The sequence below is a fragment of the Callionymus lyra genome, chromosome 9 (genome assembly GCF_982586985.1).
Source record: "Callionymus lyra chromosome 9, fCalLyr1.hap1.1, whole genome shotgun sequence".
NCBI lineage: Eukaryota > Metazoa > Chordata > Actinopteri > Syngnathiformes > Callionymidae > Callionymus > Callionymus lyra.
Window position 1 is genome coordinate 24,664,957 of NC_141826.1, and position 18,629 is coordinate 24,683,585.

At 40.6% G+C, this 18,629-nt stretch overlaps 6 pseudogenes; all 6 read right to left on the bottom strand.

Moving 5' to 3' along the window:
- Positions 1-162: 162 nt before the first annotated feature.
- LOC148072399 (protocadherin alpha-8 pseudogene) lies at positions 163-2,505 on the bottom strand (annotated as a pseudogene).
- Positions 2,506-3,220: 715 nt separating this feature from the next.
- Positions 3,221-5,697, bottom strand: LOC148072400 (protocadherin alpha-8 pseudogene; annotated as a pseudogene).
- Positions 5,698-6,392: 695 nt separating this feature from the next.
- LOC148072401 (protocadherin alpha-3 pseudogene) lies at positions 6,393-8,796 on the bottom strand (annotated as a pseudogene).
- A 651-nt stretch (positions 8,797-9,447) lies between these two features.
- Positions 9,448-11,921, bottom strand: LOC148072402 (protocadherin alpha-3 pseudogene; annotated as a pseudogene).
- A 603-nt stretch (positions 11,922-12,524) lies between these two features.
- LOC148072403 (protocadherin alpha-8 pseudogene) lies at positions 12,525-14,882 on the bottom strand (annotated as a pseudogene).
- Positions 14,883-15,582: 700 nt separating this feature from the next.
- Positions 15,583-17,925, bottom strand: LOC148072404 (protocadherin alpha-8 pseudogene; annotated as a pseudogene).
- Positions 17,926-18,629: the final 704 nt, after the last annotated feature.

Consider the following 18,629-nt stretch of genomic DNA (forward strand, 5'->3'; position numbering starts at 1 on the left):
CAGTTTCAGCACCAAGGACAGAGGTCAGTAGCACCTAATAAAATACGGTAATGTAAGTAAGTAAGTAATATTTATTCATATAGCGCTTTTCCAGACCAGGGTCACAAAGCGCTTAAACAAACAAAACAATACTCAAAAAAGTAATGAGTAAAGATAACAACATCATCCTACCTCCTCTGAAGTTCTCCTCCTGTCAGGCAGCACCAGAGTGTTAGCATGGCTGCCAGGAACTATAGTAGATCCAATACTCATTCTGGGTCCAACTAGCATGTAGCGTTTGTCTCCAGATCTGTACTGGATGCTGTGACACAGAGTTCCATCATAGTTGGTCTCTTGGAGATATTTAGAAGTGTAGTCTGTGGATTTGGAGCACTGCATTGCCATCAACACGATGATACTGATGATGAAAAGTACCGACACTGAGCCCAAAGTGATCATCAGATAAAAAGTCACATCGGTGTCTTCGTCCACTTTGGCTGAACTTTTCACATCAGAAGCAGCAAAAGCCTCTTTGGGCTCCACAACTTTGACAAGCACAGTAGCTGTTGCTGAGAGAGACACGTTCCCATTGTCTTTGACCAGTATGAGCAGTTTATGTTCAGCCTCGTCCGTCTCTGTGAAGGAGCGAAGAGTTCTGATCTGTCCCGTATAGCGGTCCAAACCAAAGAGACTGTGGTCAGAAACTTGCTGCAGTGAAAACAGTAACCAGCCGTTATAACCTACATCAGCGTCATAAGCTCGGACTTTAGTCACCAAGTGTCCTGCGTTCACATTGCGGGGAATCTCCTCCACACCTTCAGCAGAACCGTTGGAGTTGACTGGATACAGGATGACTGGAGGGTTGTCGTTCTGATCCAGAATGAACACGTTCACCGTCACGTTGCTGCTCAGTGATGGACTTCCAGAATCTGTGGCCACAACTTGGAACTGGAAACTCTTCACCGTTTCAAAGTCAAAACTCTTCAGAGCAGAAATGTGTCCGTTATCAGAGTGGATGTTGAGGAAAGACGTCACTTTACTTTCATTGTTTCTGTCTCTTGATATGTGATAAGAAATGACTGAATTGTCATTTTCATCAAGATCAAAAGCTTGAACCGAAAACACAAAGTCTCCTGGTTTGTTTCCTTCACTCACATAGAAGGTATACGGACTCTCTAAAAACTGAGGCCTGTTGTCGTTGACATCTGACACTAACACACTGATCAACTTCTCTGAAGACAACGATGGCTTCCCAGAGTCTACAGCTACAAGTTTAATGTCATATTTTGACTCTTCTTCTCTGTTCAAAGGTGATTTAGTCACCAGTGAATACATCTTATCTTGCAGTGATGGTGTTAAAGTGAAAGGAACATCATTAGTGATGGAGCAGATGACTTTTCCATTCAGACCAGAGTCCAGGTCATTCACACTGACTAGAGCAACAGTGGTGCCAGGTTTGGAATCTTCACTGATGGAACTGAAAAAATAAGTCACTTCAATCTCAGGTGTGTTATCGTTAACATCTATTATTTTAATAATAACACTTTTCTCAGACGTCAGTGGAGCTGGACCTTTATCAGAAGCCTGGATTTCAATCTCATATTTTTCTTTTTCCTCATGATCCAAACTGCCTATTACAGTTATTTCTCCTGTTAATTCATCAATGTTGAATATTGATAATAATTTACTACTCACACTATCTCCAAATGAATAAACAACTTCTCCATTTTGACCATCATCAATGTCAGTCGCATTTACCTGCGCAATTGTGGTGCCCAGAGGAGCATTTTCATTCAGAGACACTGAATAATCATCTTGAGAAAAGATTGGATGATTATCATTTACATCCATAACATTTATTTTTATAGTCATCTGTCCTGATTTGGGGGGTTTCCCTCCATCAACTGCAGTCAACACCAATGAATGAGTCGCTGCTGCTTCTCTGTCTAAAGCTTTATGCAAAACTAAGATTGGAATTTTACCATCTTCTCCTTTGTCTTTGACGTCCAAACGAAAATGATCATTGTTACTGAGTTTATATTGTTGTACAGAGAACTGACCGCTATCCTGATCACGTGACGGTTTCAGCTGAAAACGAGCTCCGGGCGATACAGACTCTGATATTTCAATTATTCTTTCTTTCTCCTGAAACACTGGAGCGTGATCATTCACGTCTAACACCTCCACTGCAACATAATGAACCTCTAAAGGGTTTTCGAGAACAGTTTTCAGATTCAACAAACACGCACTGCTCTGCGCGCACACCTCTTCTCTGTCGATATCCCGGCTCACGTACAGGACGCCGTCCCTCTGATTCACTTGAAATAAAGGCTCTCCGCCGGTCGAAACAATCCGACATTTCCTCTCTCTCAGCGTGCTTTTATCCAGTCCCAGGTCTTTGGCTATATTTCCAACAGCAGTTCCTACGTTCACTCCTTCAGAGACGGAATATCTCAGTTGCGCCGCGTTCAGACTCCACAACAGCGCAGCAACCATGCAGCCGAGCAAACAGCCTCTTTGTTCCATCACTGCCTCCGCAAACCGACAAAATCATTCAATTGAAGACATTTGAAAGATAAAAAATAATCCAAAAGATTCAAATTCGAGTATTGTCCAAAAGATAGCTTGGAATTGAAGATAGAAAATGGCGATTTAAAAGAGCGACTCGGCACAAAGAACCGTGTCCGTGCGCTGCCAGACGAGAACAGACGAAGAAGGAACTCAGTTCTGATCACGTTCAACACAGAGCTGTTGACTTCTTCTGTTATACTGACCCCTTGCGATCGAAATGTTTATGTACGATATTCTATAAATTAAAAACAAATGAAAATTATTCTTGAGGCCTACAAAATATTTACACTTTAAATCTGTTGTATTAAAATTATACTTATATTTACTAATTTAAATCACGTCAAAACCTAAACATTTGTATAATGCTATTTTTAACTTTAACATTGTATTTAAATTTAAACGCATTTTGGTATATTTTATTGATCCAGTATTTATTAACAGATAATATCCCTTATTACTCAATTAAGATATGGTTTCATTAAATTTCGATAATCGAGAAAAATACTTCGAGATCGGAGAACAAACAAAATGAAAAAATGTATTTGCAAAACACCAGCACCAGGTACATGTTTAAAGTTCAATAAAGAAGGAAACCTAGAGACAGTTTCAGCACCAAGGACAGAGATCATTAGAACCTACTTAAAGGCAGTAATGAGTAAAGATAACAACATCATCCTACCTCCTCTGAAGTTCTCCTCCTGTCAGGCAGCACCAGAGTGTTAGCATGGCTGCCAGGAACTATAGTAGATCCAATACTCATTCTGGGTCCAACTAGCATGTAGCGTTTGTCTCCAGATCTGTACTGGATGCTGTGACACAGAGTTCCATCATAGTTGGTCTCTTGGAGATATTTAGAAGTGTAGTCTGTAGATTTGGAGCACTGCATTGCCATCAACACGATGATACTGATGATGAAAAGTACCGACACTGAGCCCAAAGTGATCATCAGATAAAATGTCACATCAGTGTCTTCGTCCACTTTGGCTGAACTTTTCACATCAGAAGCAGCAAAAGCCTCTTTGGGCTCCACAACTTTGACAAGCACAGTAGCTGTTGCTGAGAGAGACACGTTCCCATTGTCTTTGACCAGTATGAGCAGTTTATGTTCAGCCTCGTCCGTCTCTGTGAAGGAGCGAAGAGTTCTGATCTGTCCCGTATAGCGGTCCAAACCAAAGAGACTGTGGTCAGAAACTTGCTGCAGTGAATACAGTAACCAGCCGTTATAACCTACATCAGCGTCATAAGCTCGGACTTTAGTCACCAAGTGTCCTGCGTTCACATTGCGGGGAATCTCCTCCACACCTTCAGCAGATCCGTTGGAGTTGACTGGATACAGGATGACTGGAGGGTTGTCGTTCTGATCCAGAATGAACACGTTCACCGTCACGTTGCTGCTCAGTGACGGACTTCCAGAATCTGTGGCCACAACTTGGAACTGGAAACTCTTCACCGTTTCAAAGTCAAAACTCTTCAGAGCAGAAATGTGTCCGTTATCAGAGTGGATGTTGAGGAAAGACGTCACTTTACTTTCATTGTTTCTGTCTCTTGATATGTGATAAGAAATGACTGAATTGTCATTTTCATCAAGATCAAAAGCTTGAACCGAAAACACAAAGTCTCCTGGTTTGTTTCCTTCACTCACATAGAAGGTATACGGACTCTCTAAAAACTGAGGCCTGTTGTCGTTGACATCTGACACTAACACACTGATCAACTTCTCTGAAGACAACGATGGCTTCCCAGAGTCTACAGCTACAAGTTTAATGTCATATTTTGACTCTTCTTCTCTGTTCAAAGGTGATTTAGTCACCAGTGAATACATCTTATCTTGCAGTGATGGTGTTAAAGTGAAAGGAACATCATTAGTGATGGAGCAGATGACTTTTCCATTCAGACCAGAGTCCAGGTCATTCACACTGACTAGAGCAACAGTGGTGCCAGGTTTGGAATCTTCACTGATGGAACTGAAAAAATAAGTCACTTCAATCTCAGGTGTGTTATCGTTAACATCTATTATTTTAATAATAACACTTTTCTCAGACGTCAGTGGAGCTGGACCTTTATCAGAAGCCTGGATTTCAATCTCATATTTTTCTTTTTCCTCATGATCCAAACTGCCTATTACAGTTATTTCTCCTGTTAATTCATCAATGTTGAATATTGATAATAATTTACTACTCACACTATCTCCAAATGAATAAACAACTTCTCCATTTTGACCATCATCAATGTCAGTCGCATTTACCTGCGCAATTGTGGTGCCCAGAGGAGCATTTTCATTCAGAGACACTGAATAATCATCTTGAGAAAAGATTGGATGATTATCATTTACATCCATAACATTTATTTTTATAGTCATCTGTCCTGATTTGGGGGGTTTCCCTCCATCAACTGCAGTCAACACCAATGAATGAGTCGCTGCTGCTTCTCTGTCTAAAGCTTTATGCAAAACTAAGATTGGAATTTTACCATCTTCTCCTTTGTCTTTGACGTCCAAACGAAAATGATCATTGTTACTGAGTTTATATTGTTGTACAGAGAACTGACCGCTATCCTGATCACGTGACGGTTTCAGCTGAAAACGAGCTCCGGGCGATACAGACTCTGATATTTCAATTATTCTTTCTTTCTCCTGAAACACTGGAGCGTGATCATTCACGTCTAACACCTCCACTGCAACATAATGAACCTCTAAAGGGTTTTCGAGAACAGTTTTCAGATTCAACAAACACGCACTGCTCTGCGCGCACACCTCTTCTCTGTCGATATCCCGGCTCACGTACAGGACGCCGTCCCTCTGATTCACTTGAAATAAAGGCTCTCCGCCGGTCGAAACAATCCGACATTTCCTCTCTCTCAGCGTGCTTTTATCCAGTCCCAGGTCTTTGGCTATATTTCCAACAGCAGTTCCTACGTTCACTCCTTCAGAGACGGAATATCTCAGTTGCGCCGCGTTCAGACTCCACAACAGCGCAGCAACCACGCAGCCGAGCAAACAGCCTCTTTGTTCCATCGCTGCCTCCGTGAACCGACAAAATCATTCGAAAGATGACATTAGATTAACAAAAAATGAATACAAAAGCTTCAAATTCGAGTAACGTCCAAAAGATATCCAGTATATGAAGAGAGAAAACGGCGATTTAAAAGAGCGACTCGGCACAAAGAACCGTGTCCGTGCGCTGCCAGACGAGAACAGACGAAGAAGGAACTCAGTTCTGATCACGTTCAACACAGAGCTGTTGACTTCTTCTGTTATACTGACCCCTTGCGATCGAAATGTTTATGTACGATATTATATATATCAATAACAAATTTAAATTATTCTTGAGGCCTACAAAATATTTCCACTGTAAACTGTTGTATTAAGATTAATATTTATATTCACTGATTTAAATCACGTAAAACCTGAACTTGTGTATTCAAATGTATATATAAACCTCGTTTTATTTACTTATATACATTGTATAAAAGAGTTAAATTAATTTTGTATAATTTATTGATCCAGTTTTAAAAGAAACATAATAACCCTCATTACTCAATAAGGATATATGTTCAATGCAATAATATTAATGAGAGAAAACACTTCGAGATTGAAGCAACAATAAATGCAATGGTGTATTCGCAAAACAGCAGCACCTACTACATGTTAAATGTTAAATAAACAAGGAAACCTAAAGAGACAGTTTCAGCACCAAGGACAGAGGTCAGTAGCACCTAATAAAATACGGTAATGTAAGTAAGTAAGTAATATTTATTCATATAGCGCTTTTCCAGACCAGGGTCACAAAGCGCTTAAACAAACAAAACAATACTCAAAAAAGTAATGAGTAAAGATAACAACATCATCCTACCTCCTCTGAAGTTCTCCTCCTGTCAGGCAGCACCAGAGTGTTAGCATGGCTGCCAGGAACTATAGTAGATCCAATACTCATTCTGGGTCCAACTAGCATGTAGCGTTTGTCTCCAGATCTGTACTGGATGCTGTGACACAGAGTTCCATCATAGTTGGTCTCTTGGAGATATTTAGAAGTGTAGTCTGTGGATTTGGAGCACTGCATTGCCATCAACACGATGATACTGATGATGAAAAGTACCGACACTGAGCCCAAAGTGATCATCAGATAAAAAGTCACATCGGTGTCTTCGTCCACTTTGGCTGAACTTTTCACATCAGAAGCAGCAAAAGCCTCTTTGGGCTCCACAACTTTGACAAGCACAGTAGCTGTTGCTGAGAGAGACACGTTCCCATTGTCTTTGACCAGTATGAGCAGTTTATGTTCAGCCTCGTCCGTCTCTGTGAAGGAGCGAAGAGTTCTGATCTGTCCCGTATAGCGGTCCAAACCAAAGAGACTGTGGTCAGAAACTTGCTGCAGTGAAAACAGTAACCAGCCGTTATAACCTACATCAGCGTCATAAGCTCGGACTTTAGTCACCAAGTGTCCTGCGTTCACATTGCGGGGAATCTCCTCCACACCTTCAGCAGAACCGTTGGAGTTGACTGGATACAGGATGACTGGAGGGTTGTCGTTCTGATCCAGAATGAACACGTTCACCGTCACGTTGCTGCTCAGTGATGGACTTCCAGAATCTGTGGCCACAACTTGGAACTGGAAACTCTTCACCGTCTCAAAGTCAAAACTCTTCAGAGCAGAAATGTGTCCGTTATCAGAGTGGATGTTGAGGAAAGACGTCACTTTACTTTCATCGTTTCTGTCTCTTGATATGTGATAAGAAATGACTGAATTGTCATTTTCATCAAGATCAAAAGCTTGAACTGAAAACACAAACTCTCCTGGTTTGTTTCCTTCACTCACATAGAAGGTATACGGACTCTCTAAAAACTGAGGCCTGTTGTCGTTGACATCTGACACTAACACACTGATCAACTTCTCTGAAGACAACAATGGTTTCCCAGAGTCTACTGCAACAAGTTTAATGTCATATTTCGACTCTTCTTCTCTGTTTAAAGGATATTTAGTCACCAGTGAATACATCTTATCTTGCAGTGATGGTGTTAACGTGAAAGGAACATCATTAGTGATGGAGCAGATGACTTTTCCATTGAGACCAGAGTCCAGGTCATTCACACTGACTAGAGCAACAGTGGTGCCAGGTTTGGAATCTTCACTGATGGAACTGAAAAAAGAAGTCACTTCGATCTCAGGTGTGTTATCGTTAACATCTACTATTTTAATAATAACACTTTTCTCAGCTGTCAGTGGAGCTGAACCTTTATCAGAAGCCTGGATTTCAATGTCATATTCTTCATTCTGCTCATAATCTATGCTGCCAACTACAGTTATTTCTCCTGTTAATTCGTTAATGTTGAAAACTGTCAACAAAATCTCACTCAAGCTATCACCAAAGGAATAAACAACCTCACTATTCTGACCATCATCAAGGTCAGTTGCATTTACCTGAACAACTGTAGTGCCAAGAGCAGCATTTTCATTCAGAGACACCAAATAAACATCTTTAGTAAAGATTGGAGGATTATCATTTATATCCATTACATTTATTTTTATAGTCATCTCTCCTGATTTGGGGGGTTTCCCTCCATCAATTGCAGTTAAGACCAATGAATGACTCACTGCTGCCTCTCTGTCTAAAGCTTTATGCAAAACTAATATCGGAATTTTACCTTCTCCCCGTTTCTCCTTCAACTCTAAACGAAAATGTTCATTGTTACTGAGTTTATATTGTTGTACAGAGAACTGACCGCTATCCTGATCACGTGACGGTTTCAGCTGAAAACGAGCTCCTGGCGATACAGACTCTGATATTTCTATTATTCTTTCTTTCTCCTGAAACACTGGAGTGTGATCATTCACGTCTAGCACTTCCACTGCAACATAATGAACCTCTAAAGGGTTTTCAAGAACCGTTTTCAGATTCAACAAACACGCACTGCTCTGCGCGCACACCTCTTCTCTGTCGATATCCCGGCTCACGTACAGGACGCCGTCCCTCTGATTCACTTGAAATAAAGGCTCTCCGCCGGTCGAAACAATCCGACATTTCCTCTCTCTCAGCGTGCTTTTATCCAGTCCCAGGTCTTTGGCTATATTTCCAACAGCAGTTCCTACGTTCACTCCTTCAGAGACGGAATATCTCAGTTGCGCCGCGTTCAGACTCCACAACAGCGCAGCAACCACGCAGCCGAGCAAACAGCCTCTTTGTTCCATCGCTGCCTCCGTAAACCGACAAAATCATTCGAAAGATGACATTTGATTAACAAAAAGCGAAAGCAAAAGCTTCAAATTCGAGTAACGTCCAAAAAATATCCAGGAAATGAGGATCGAAAATGGCGATTTAAAAGAGAGAATCGGCACAAAGAACCGTGTCCGTGCGCTGCCAGACGAGAACAGACGAAGAAGGAACTCAGTCCTGATCACGTTCGACACAGAGCTGTTGACTTCTTCTGTTATACTGACCCCTTGCGATCGAAATGTTTATGTACGATCTTCTATAAGTCAAAAACAAATTAAAATTATTCTTGAGGCCTACAAAATATTTCCACTGTAAAACGGTTGTATTAAGTTTATACTTATATTTACTCATTTGAATCAAGTAAAACCTTAACTTGTTTATTCACATTTAAATATTAAGCAAGTTGTATTTACTTGTACAGTGTATAAACAAGTTAAATTAGTTTTGTATAATTTATTGATCCAGTTTTAAAATAAAAATAATAACCCTCATTACTCAATTAAGATATATGTTCACTGCAATAAGATTATTGAGAAAATATTCGAGATTGAAGCAACAATAAATGTAAAAGTGCCTACTACATGTTAAAAGTTAAATAAACAATGAAACCTAAAGAGACAGTTTCAGCACCAAGGACAGAGATCATTAGAACCTACTTAAAGACAGTAATGAGTAAAGATAACAACATCATCCTACCTCCTCTGAAGTTCTCCTCCTGTCAGGCAGCACCAGAGTGTTAGCATGGCTGCCAGGAACTATAGTAGATCCAATACTCATTCTGGGTCCAACTAGCATGTAGCGTTTGTCTCCAGATCTGTACTGGATGCTGTGACACAGAGTTCCATCATAGTTGGTCTCTTGGAGATATTTAGAAGTGTAGTCTGTGGATTTGGAGCACTGCATTGCCATCAACACGATGATACTGATGATGAAAAGAACTGACACTGAGCCCAAAGTGATCATCAGATAAAAAGTCACATCGGTGTCTTCGTCCACTTTGGCTGAACTTTTCACATCAGAAGCAGCAAAAGCCTCTTTGGGCTCCACAACTTTGACAAGCACAGTAGCTGTTGCTGAGAGAGACACGTTCCCATTGTCTTTGACCAGTATGAGCAGTTTATGTTCAGCCTCGTCCGTCTCTGTGAAGGAGCGAAGAGTTCGGATCTGTCCCGTATAGCGGTCCAAACCAAAGAGACTGTGATCAGAAACTTGCTGCAGTGAAAACAGTAACCAGCCGTTATAACCTACATCAGCATCATAAGCTCGGACTTTAGTCACCAAGTGTCCTGCGTTCACATTGCGGGGAATCTCCTCCACACCTTCAGCAGAACCGTTGGAGTTGACTGGATACAGGATGACTGGAGGGTTGTCGTTCTGATCCAGAATGAACACGTTCACCGTCACGTTGCTGCTCAGTGATGGACTTCCAGAATCTGTGGCCACAACTTGGAACTGAAAACTCTTCACTGTTTCAAAGTCAAAACTCTTCAGAGCAGAAATGTGTCCGTTATCAGAGTGGATGTTGAGGAAAGACGTCACTTTACTTTCATGGTTTCTGTCTCTTGATATGTGATAAGAAATGACTGAATTGTCGTTTTCATCAAGATCAAAAGCTTGAACTGAAAACACAAACTCTCCTGGTTTGTTTCCTTCACTCACATAGAAGGTATACGGACTCTCTAAAAACTGAGGCCTGTTGTCGTTGACATCTGACACTAACACACTGATCAACTTCTCTGAAGACAACGATGGCTTCCCAGAGTCTACTGCAACAAGTTTAATGTCATATTTCGACTCTTCTTCTCTGTTCAAAGGTGATTTAGTCACCAGTGAATACATCTTATCTTGCAGTGATGGTGTTAAAGTGAAAGGAACATCATTAGTGATGGAGCAGATGACTTTTCCATTCAGACCAGAGTCAAGGTCATTCACACTGACTAGAGCAACAGTGGTGCCAGGTTTGGAATCTTCACTGATGGAACTGAAAAAAGAAGTCACTTCGATCTCAGGTTTATTATCGTTAACATCTACTATTTTAATAATAACACTTTTCTCAGACGTCAGTGGAGCTGGACCTTTATCAGACGCCTGGATTTCAATCTCATATTTTTCTTTTTCCTCATGATCCAAACTGCCTATTACAGTTATTTCTCCTGTTAATTCATCAATGTTGAACATTGATAATAATTTACTACTCACACTATCTCCAAATGAATAAACAACTTCTCCATTTTGACCATCATCAATGTCAGTCGCATTTACCTGCGCAATTGTGGTGCCCAGAGGAGCATTTTCATTCAGAGACACTGAATAATCATCTTGAGAAAAGATTGGATGATTATCATTTACATCCATAACATTTATTTTTATAGTCATCTGTCCTGATTTGGGGGGTTTCCCTCCATCGACTGCAGTTAACACCAATGAATGAGTAGCTGCTGCTTCTCTGTCTAAAGCTTTATGCAAAACTAAGATTGGAATTTTACCATCTTCTCCTTTGTCTTTGACGTCCAAACGAAAATGATCATTGTTACTGAGTTTATATTGTTGTACAGAGAACTGACCGCTATCCTGATCACGTGACGGTTTCAGCTGAAAACGAGCTCCGGGCGATAATGACTCAAATATTTCCATCGTTTTTTCTTTTTCAGGGAACACTGGAGCGTGATCATTAACATCTATCACCTCCACTGCAACATAATGAACCTCTAAAGGGTTTTCAAGAACCGTTTTCAGATTCAACAAACACGCACTGCTCTGCGCGCACACCTCTTCTCTGTCGATATCCCGGCTCACGTACAGGACGCCGTCCCTCTGATTCACTTGAAATAAAGGCTCTCCGCCGGTCGAAACAATCCGACATTTCCTCTCTCTCAGCGTGCTTTTATCCAGTCCCAGGTCTTTGGCTATATTTCCAACAGCAGTTCCTACGTTCACTCCTTCAGAGACGGAATATCTCAGTTGCGCCGCGTTCAGACTCCACAACAGCGCAGCAACCACGCAGCCGAGCAAACAGCCTCTTTGTTCCATCGCTGCCTCCGTGAACCGACAAAATCATTCGAAAGATGACATTTGATTAACAAAAAACAAATGCGAAAGCTTCAAATTCGAGTTACGTCCAAAAGATATCCAGTATAAGAAGAGAGAAAATGGCGATTTAAAAGAGCGACTCGGCACAAAGAACCGTGTCCGTGCGCTGCCAGACGAGAACAGACGAAGAAGGAACTCAGTTCTGATCACGTTCAACACAGAGCTGTTGACTTCTTCTGTTATACTGACCCCTTGCGATCAAAATGTTTAAGTACGATATTCTATAAGTCAAAAACAAATTAAAATTATTCTTGAGGCCTACAAAAAACTTTCACTGTAAAACTGTTGTATTAAGATTAAACTTATATTTACTAATTTAAATAACGTAAAAACTGAACTTGTGTATTCAAATGTAAATATAAACCTCGTTTTATTTACTTATACATTGTTTAAACTAGTTGAATTAATTTTGTATAATTTATTGATGCAGTTTTAAAAGTAACATAATAACACTCATTACTCAATTAAGATATATTTTCAATGCAATACGATTGTTGAGGGAAAATACTTCGAGATTGAAGCAACAATAAATGCAAGAATGTATTCGCAAAACAACAGCACCTACTACGTCTTAAAAGTAAAATAAACAAGAACACCTAAAGAGACAGTTTCAGCACCAAGGACAGAGATAATTAGAACCTGATTCAAGACAGTAATGAGTAAAGATAACAACATCATCCTACCTCCTCTGAAGTTCTCCTCCTGTCAGGCAGCACCAGAGTGTTAGCATGGCTGCCAGGAACTATAGTAGATCCAATACTCATTCTGGGTCCAACTAGCATGTAGCGTTTGTCTCCAGATCTGTACTGGATGCTGTGACACAGAGTTCCATCATAGTTGGTCTCTTGGAGATATTTAGAAGTGTAGTCTGTGGATTTGGAGCACTGCATTGCCATCAACACGATGATACTGATGATGAAAAGTACCGACACTGAGCCCAAAGTGATCATCAAATAAAAAGTCACATCAGTGTCTTCGTCCACTTTGGCTGAACTTTTCACATCAGAAGCAGCAAAAGCCTCTTTGGGCTCCACAACTTTGACAAGCACAGTAGCTGTTGCTGAGAGAGACACGTTCCCATTGTCTTTGACCAGTATGAGCAGTTTATGTTCAGCCTCGTCCGTCTCTGTGAAGGAGCGAAGAGTTCTGATCTGTCCCGTATAGCGGTCCAAACCAAAGAGACTGTGGTCAGAAACTTGCTGCAGTGAAAACAGTAACCAGCCGTTATAACCTACATCAGCGTCATAAGCTCGGACTTTAGTCACCAAGTGTCCTGCGTTCACATTGCGGGGAATCTCCTCCACACCTTCAGCAGAACCGTTGGAGTTGACTGGATACAGGATGACTGGAGGGTTGTCGTTCTGATCCAGAATGAACACGTTCACCGTCACGTTGCTGCTCAGTGACGGACTTCCAGAATCTGTGGCCACAACTTGGAACTGAAAACTCTTCACTGTTTCAAAGTCAAAACTCTTCAGAGCAGAAATGTGTCCGTTATCAGAGTGGATGTTGAGGAAAGACGTCACTTTACTTTCATCGTTTCTGTCTCTTGATATGTGATAAGAAATGACTGAATTGTCATTTTCATCAAGATCAAAAGCTTGAACTGAAAACACAAACTCTCCTGGTTTGTTTCCTTCACTCACATAGAAGGTATACGGACTCTCTAAAAACTGAGGCCTGTTGTCGTTGACATCTGACACTAACACACTGATCAACTTCTCTGAAGACAACGATGGCTTCCCAGAGTCTACTGCTACAAGTTTAATGTCATAATTTGACTTTTCTTCTCTGTTTAAAGGAGATTTAGTCACCAGTGAATACATCTTATCTTGCAGTGATGGTGTTAAAGCGAAAGGAACATCATTAGTGATGGAGCAGATGACTTTTCCATTCAGACCAGAGTCCAGGTCATTCACACTGACTAGAGCAACAGTGGTGCCAGGTTTGGAATCTTCACTGATGGAACTGAAAAAAGAAGTCACTTCTATCTCAGGTGTATTATCGTTAACATCTATTATTTTAATAATTACACTTTTCTCAGATGTCAGTGGAGCTGAACCTTTATCAGATGCCTGGATTTCAATGTCATATTCTTCATTCTGTTCATAATCTATGTTGCCAACTACAGTTATTTCTCCTGTTGATTTATCAACGTCAAATATAGACAGTAAACTCTCACTTACTGTGTGACCGAACATATAAATAACATCTCCGTTCTGACCATCATCTAGGTCAGTTGCATTTATTTGCACAACTGTAGTACCTACAGGAGCATTTTCATTCAGAGAAACTAAATAAACATCTTGAGAGAATTTCGGTGGGTTGTCATTTATATCCATAACATTTATTTTTATAGTCATCTCTCCTGATTTGGGGGGTTTCCCTCCATCAACTGCAGTTAACACCAGTGAATGACTCGCGGCTGCCTCTCTGTCTAAAGCTTTATGCAAAACTAAGATTGGAATTTTACCATCTCCTCGTTTGTCTTTCACCTCCAATCGAAAATGTTCATTGTTACTGAGTTGATATTGTTGTACAGAGAACTGACCGCTATCCTGATCACGTGATGGTATCAGCTGAAAACGAGCTCCGGGCAACACAGACTCCGATATTTCAATTATTCTTTCTTTCTCCTGAAACACTGGCGCGTGATCATTAACATCTAGCACCTCCACTGCAACATAATGAACCTCCAAAGGGTTTTCGAGAACCGTTTTCAGATTCAACAAACACGCACTGCTCTGCGCGCACACCTCTTCTCTGTCGATATCCCGGCTCACGTACAGGACGCCGTCCCTCTGATTCACTTGAAATAAAGGCTCTCCGCCGGTCGAAACAATCCGACATTTCCTCTCTCTCAGCGTGCTTTTATCCAGTCCCAGGTCTTTGGCTATATTTCCAACAGCAGTTCCTACGTTCACTCCTTCAGAGACGGAATATCTCAGTTGCGCCGCGTTCAGACTCCACAACAGCGCAGCAACCACGCAGCCGAGCAAACAGCCTCTTTGTTCCATCACTGCCTCCGTGAACCGACAAAATCATTCAATTGAAGACATTTGAAAGATAAAAAATAATCCAAAAGATTCAAATTCGAGTATTGTCCAAAAGATAGCTTGGAATTGAAGATAGAAAATGGCGATTTAAAAGAGCGACTCGGCACAAAGAACCGTGTCCGTGCGCTGCCAGACGAGAACAGACGAAGAAGGAACTCAGTTCTGATCACGTTCAACACAGAGCTGTTGACTTCTTCTGTTATACTGACCCCTTGCGATCGAAATGTTTATGTACGATATTCTATAAATTAAAAACAAATGAAAATTAGTCTTGAGGCCTACAAAATATTTCCACTTTAAATCTGTTGTATTAAAATTATACTTATGTTTACTAATTTAAATCAGGTCAAAATATAAACATTTGTATAATGTTATTTTTTAACTTTTATATTGTATTTAAATTTAAGTGCGTTTTGGTATATTTTATTGATCCAGTATTTATTAACAGATAATATCCCTTATTACTCAATTAAGATATGGTTTCATTAAATTTCGATAATCGAGAAAAATACTTCGAGATCGGAGAACAAACAAAATGAAAAATGTATTTGCAAAACACCAGCACCAGGTACATGTTTAAAGTTAAATAAAGAAGGAAACCTAGAGACAGTTTCAGCACCAAGGACAGAGATCATTAGAACCTACTTAAAGGCAGTAAGGAGTAAAGATAACAACATCATCCTACCTCCTCTGAAGTTCTCCTCCTGTCAGGCAGCACCAGAGTGTTAGCATGGCTGCCAGGAACTATAGTAGATCCAATACTCATTCTGGGTCCAACTAGCATGTAGCGTTTATCTCCAGATCTGTACTGGATGCTGTGACACAGAGTTCCATCATAGTTGGTCTCTTGGAGATATTTAGAAGTGTAGTCTGTGGATTTGGAGCACTGCATTGCCATCAACACGATGATACTGATGATGAAAAGAACCGACACTGAGCCCAAAGTGATCATCAGATAAAAAGTCACATCGGTGTCCTCGTCCACTTTGGCTGAACTTTTCACATCCGAAGCAGCAAAAGCCTCTTTGGGCTCCACAACTTTGACAAGCACAGTAGCTGTTGCTGAGAGAGACACGTTCCCATTGTCTTTGACCAGTATGAGCAGTTTATGTTCAGCCTCGTCCGTCTCTGTGAAGGAGCGAAGAGTTCTGATCTGTCCCGTATAGCGGTCCAAACCAAAGAGACTGTGGTCAGAAACTTGCTGCAGTGAAAACAGTAACCAGCCGTTATAACCTACATCAGCGTCATAAGCTCGGACTTTAGTCACCAAGTGTCCTGCGTTCACATTGCGGGGAATCTCCTCCACACCTTCAGCAGAACCGTTGGAGTTGACTGGATACAGGATGACTGGAGGGTTGTCGTTCTGATCCAGAATGAACACGTTCACCGTCACGTTGCTGCTCAGTGATGGACTTCCAGAATCTGTGGCCACAACTTGGAACTGGAAACTCTTCACCGTTTCAAAGTCAAAACTCTTCAGAGCAGAAATGTGTCCGTTATCAGAGTGGATGTTGAGGAAAGACGTCACTTTACTTTCATTGTTTCTGTCTCTTGATATGTGATAAGAAATGACTGAATTGTCATTTTCATCAAGATCAAAAGCTTGAACCGAAAACACAAAGTCTCCTGGTTTGTTTCCTTCACTCACATAGAAGGTATACGGACTCTCTAAAAACTGAGGCCTGTTGTCGTTGACATCTGACACTAACACACTGATCAACTTCTCTGAAGACAACGATGGCTTCCCAGAGTCTACAGCTACAAGTTTAATGTCATATTTTGACTCTTCTTCTCTGTTCAAAGGTGATTTAGTCACCAGTGAATACATCTTATCTTGCAGTGATGGTGTTAAAGTGAAAGGAACATCATTAGTGATGGAGCAGATGACTTTTCCATTCAGACCAGAGTCCAGGTCATTCACACTGACTAGAGCAACAGTGGTGCCAGGTTTGGAATCTTCACTGATGGAACTGAAAAAATAAGTCACTTCAATCTCAGGTGTGTTATCGTTAACATCTATTATTTTAATAATAACACTTTTCTCAGACGTCAGTGGAGCTGGACCTTTATCAGAAGCCTGGATTTCAATCTCATATTTTTCTTTTTCCTCATGATCCAAACTGCCTATTACAGTTATTTCTCCTGTTAATTCATCAATGTTGAATATTGATAATAATTTACTACTCACACTATCTCCAAATGAATAAACAACTTCTCCATTTTGACCATCATCAATGTCAGTCGCATTTACCTGCGCAATTGTGGTGCCCAGAGGAGCATTTTCATTCAGAGACACTGAATAATCATCTTGAGAAAAGATTGGATGATTATCATTTACATCCATAACATTTATTTTTATAGTCATCTGTCCTGATTTGGGGGGTTTCCCTCCATCAACTGCAGTCAACACCAATGAATGAGTCGCTGCTGCTTCTCTGTCTAAAGCTTTATGCAAAACTAAGATTGGAATTTTACCATCTTCTCCTTTGTCTTTGACGTCCAAACGAAAATGATCATTGTTACTGAGTTTATATTGTTGTACAGAGAACTGACCGCTATCCTGATCACGTGACGGTTTCAGCTGAAAACGAGCTCCGGGCGATACAGACTCTGATATTTCAATTATTCTTTCTTTCTCCTGAAACACTGGAGCGTGATCATTCACGTCTAACACCTCCACTGCAACATAATGAACCTCTAAAGGGTTTTCGAGAACAGTTTTCAGATTCAACAAACACGCACTGCTCTGCGCGCACACCTCTTCTCTGTCGATATCCCGGCTCACGTACAGGACGCCGTCCCTCTGATTCACTTGAAATAAAGGCTCTCCGCCGGTCGAAACAATCCGACATTTCCTCTCTCTCAGCGTGCTTTTATCCAGTCCCAGGTCTTTGGCTATATTTCCAACAGCAGTTCCTACGTTCACTCCTTCAGAGACGGAATATCTCAGTTGCGCCGCGTTCAGACTCCACAACAGCGCAGCAACCATGCAGCCGAGCAAACAGCCTCTTTGTTCCATCACTGCCTCCGCAAACCGACAAAATCATTCAATTGAAGACATTTGAAAGATAAAAAATAATCCAAAAGATTCAAATTCGAGTATTGTCCAAAAGATAGCTTGGAATTGAAGATAGAAAATGGCGATTTAAAAGAGCGACTCGGCACAAAGAACCGTGTCCGTGCGCTGCCAGACGAGAACAGACGAAGAAGGAACTCAGTTCTGATCACGTTCAACACAGAGCTGTTGACTTCTTCTGTTATACTGACCCCTTGCGATCGAAATGTTTATGTACGATATTCTATAAATTAAAAACAAATGAAAATTATTCTTGAGGCCTACAAAATATTTACACTTTAAATCTGTTGTATTAAAATTATACTTATATTTACTAATTTAAATCACGTCAAAACCTAAACATTTGTATAATGCTATTTTTAACTTTAACATTGTATTTAAATTTAAACGCATTTTGGTATATTTTATTGATCCAGTATTTATTAACAGATAATATCCCTTATTACTCAATTAAGATATGGTTTCATTAAATTTCGATAATCGAGAAAAATACTTCGAGATCGGAGAACAAACAAAATGAAAAAATGTATTTGCAAAACACCAGCACCAGGTACATGTTTAAAGTTCAATAAAGAAGGAAACCTAGAGACAGTTTCAGCACCAAGGACAGAGATCATTAGAACCTACTTAAAGGCAGTAATGAGTAA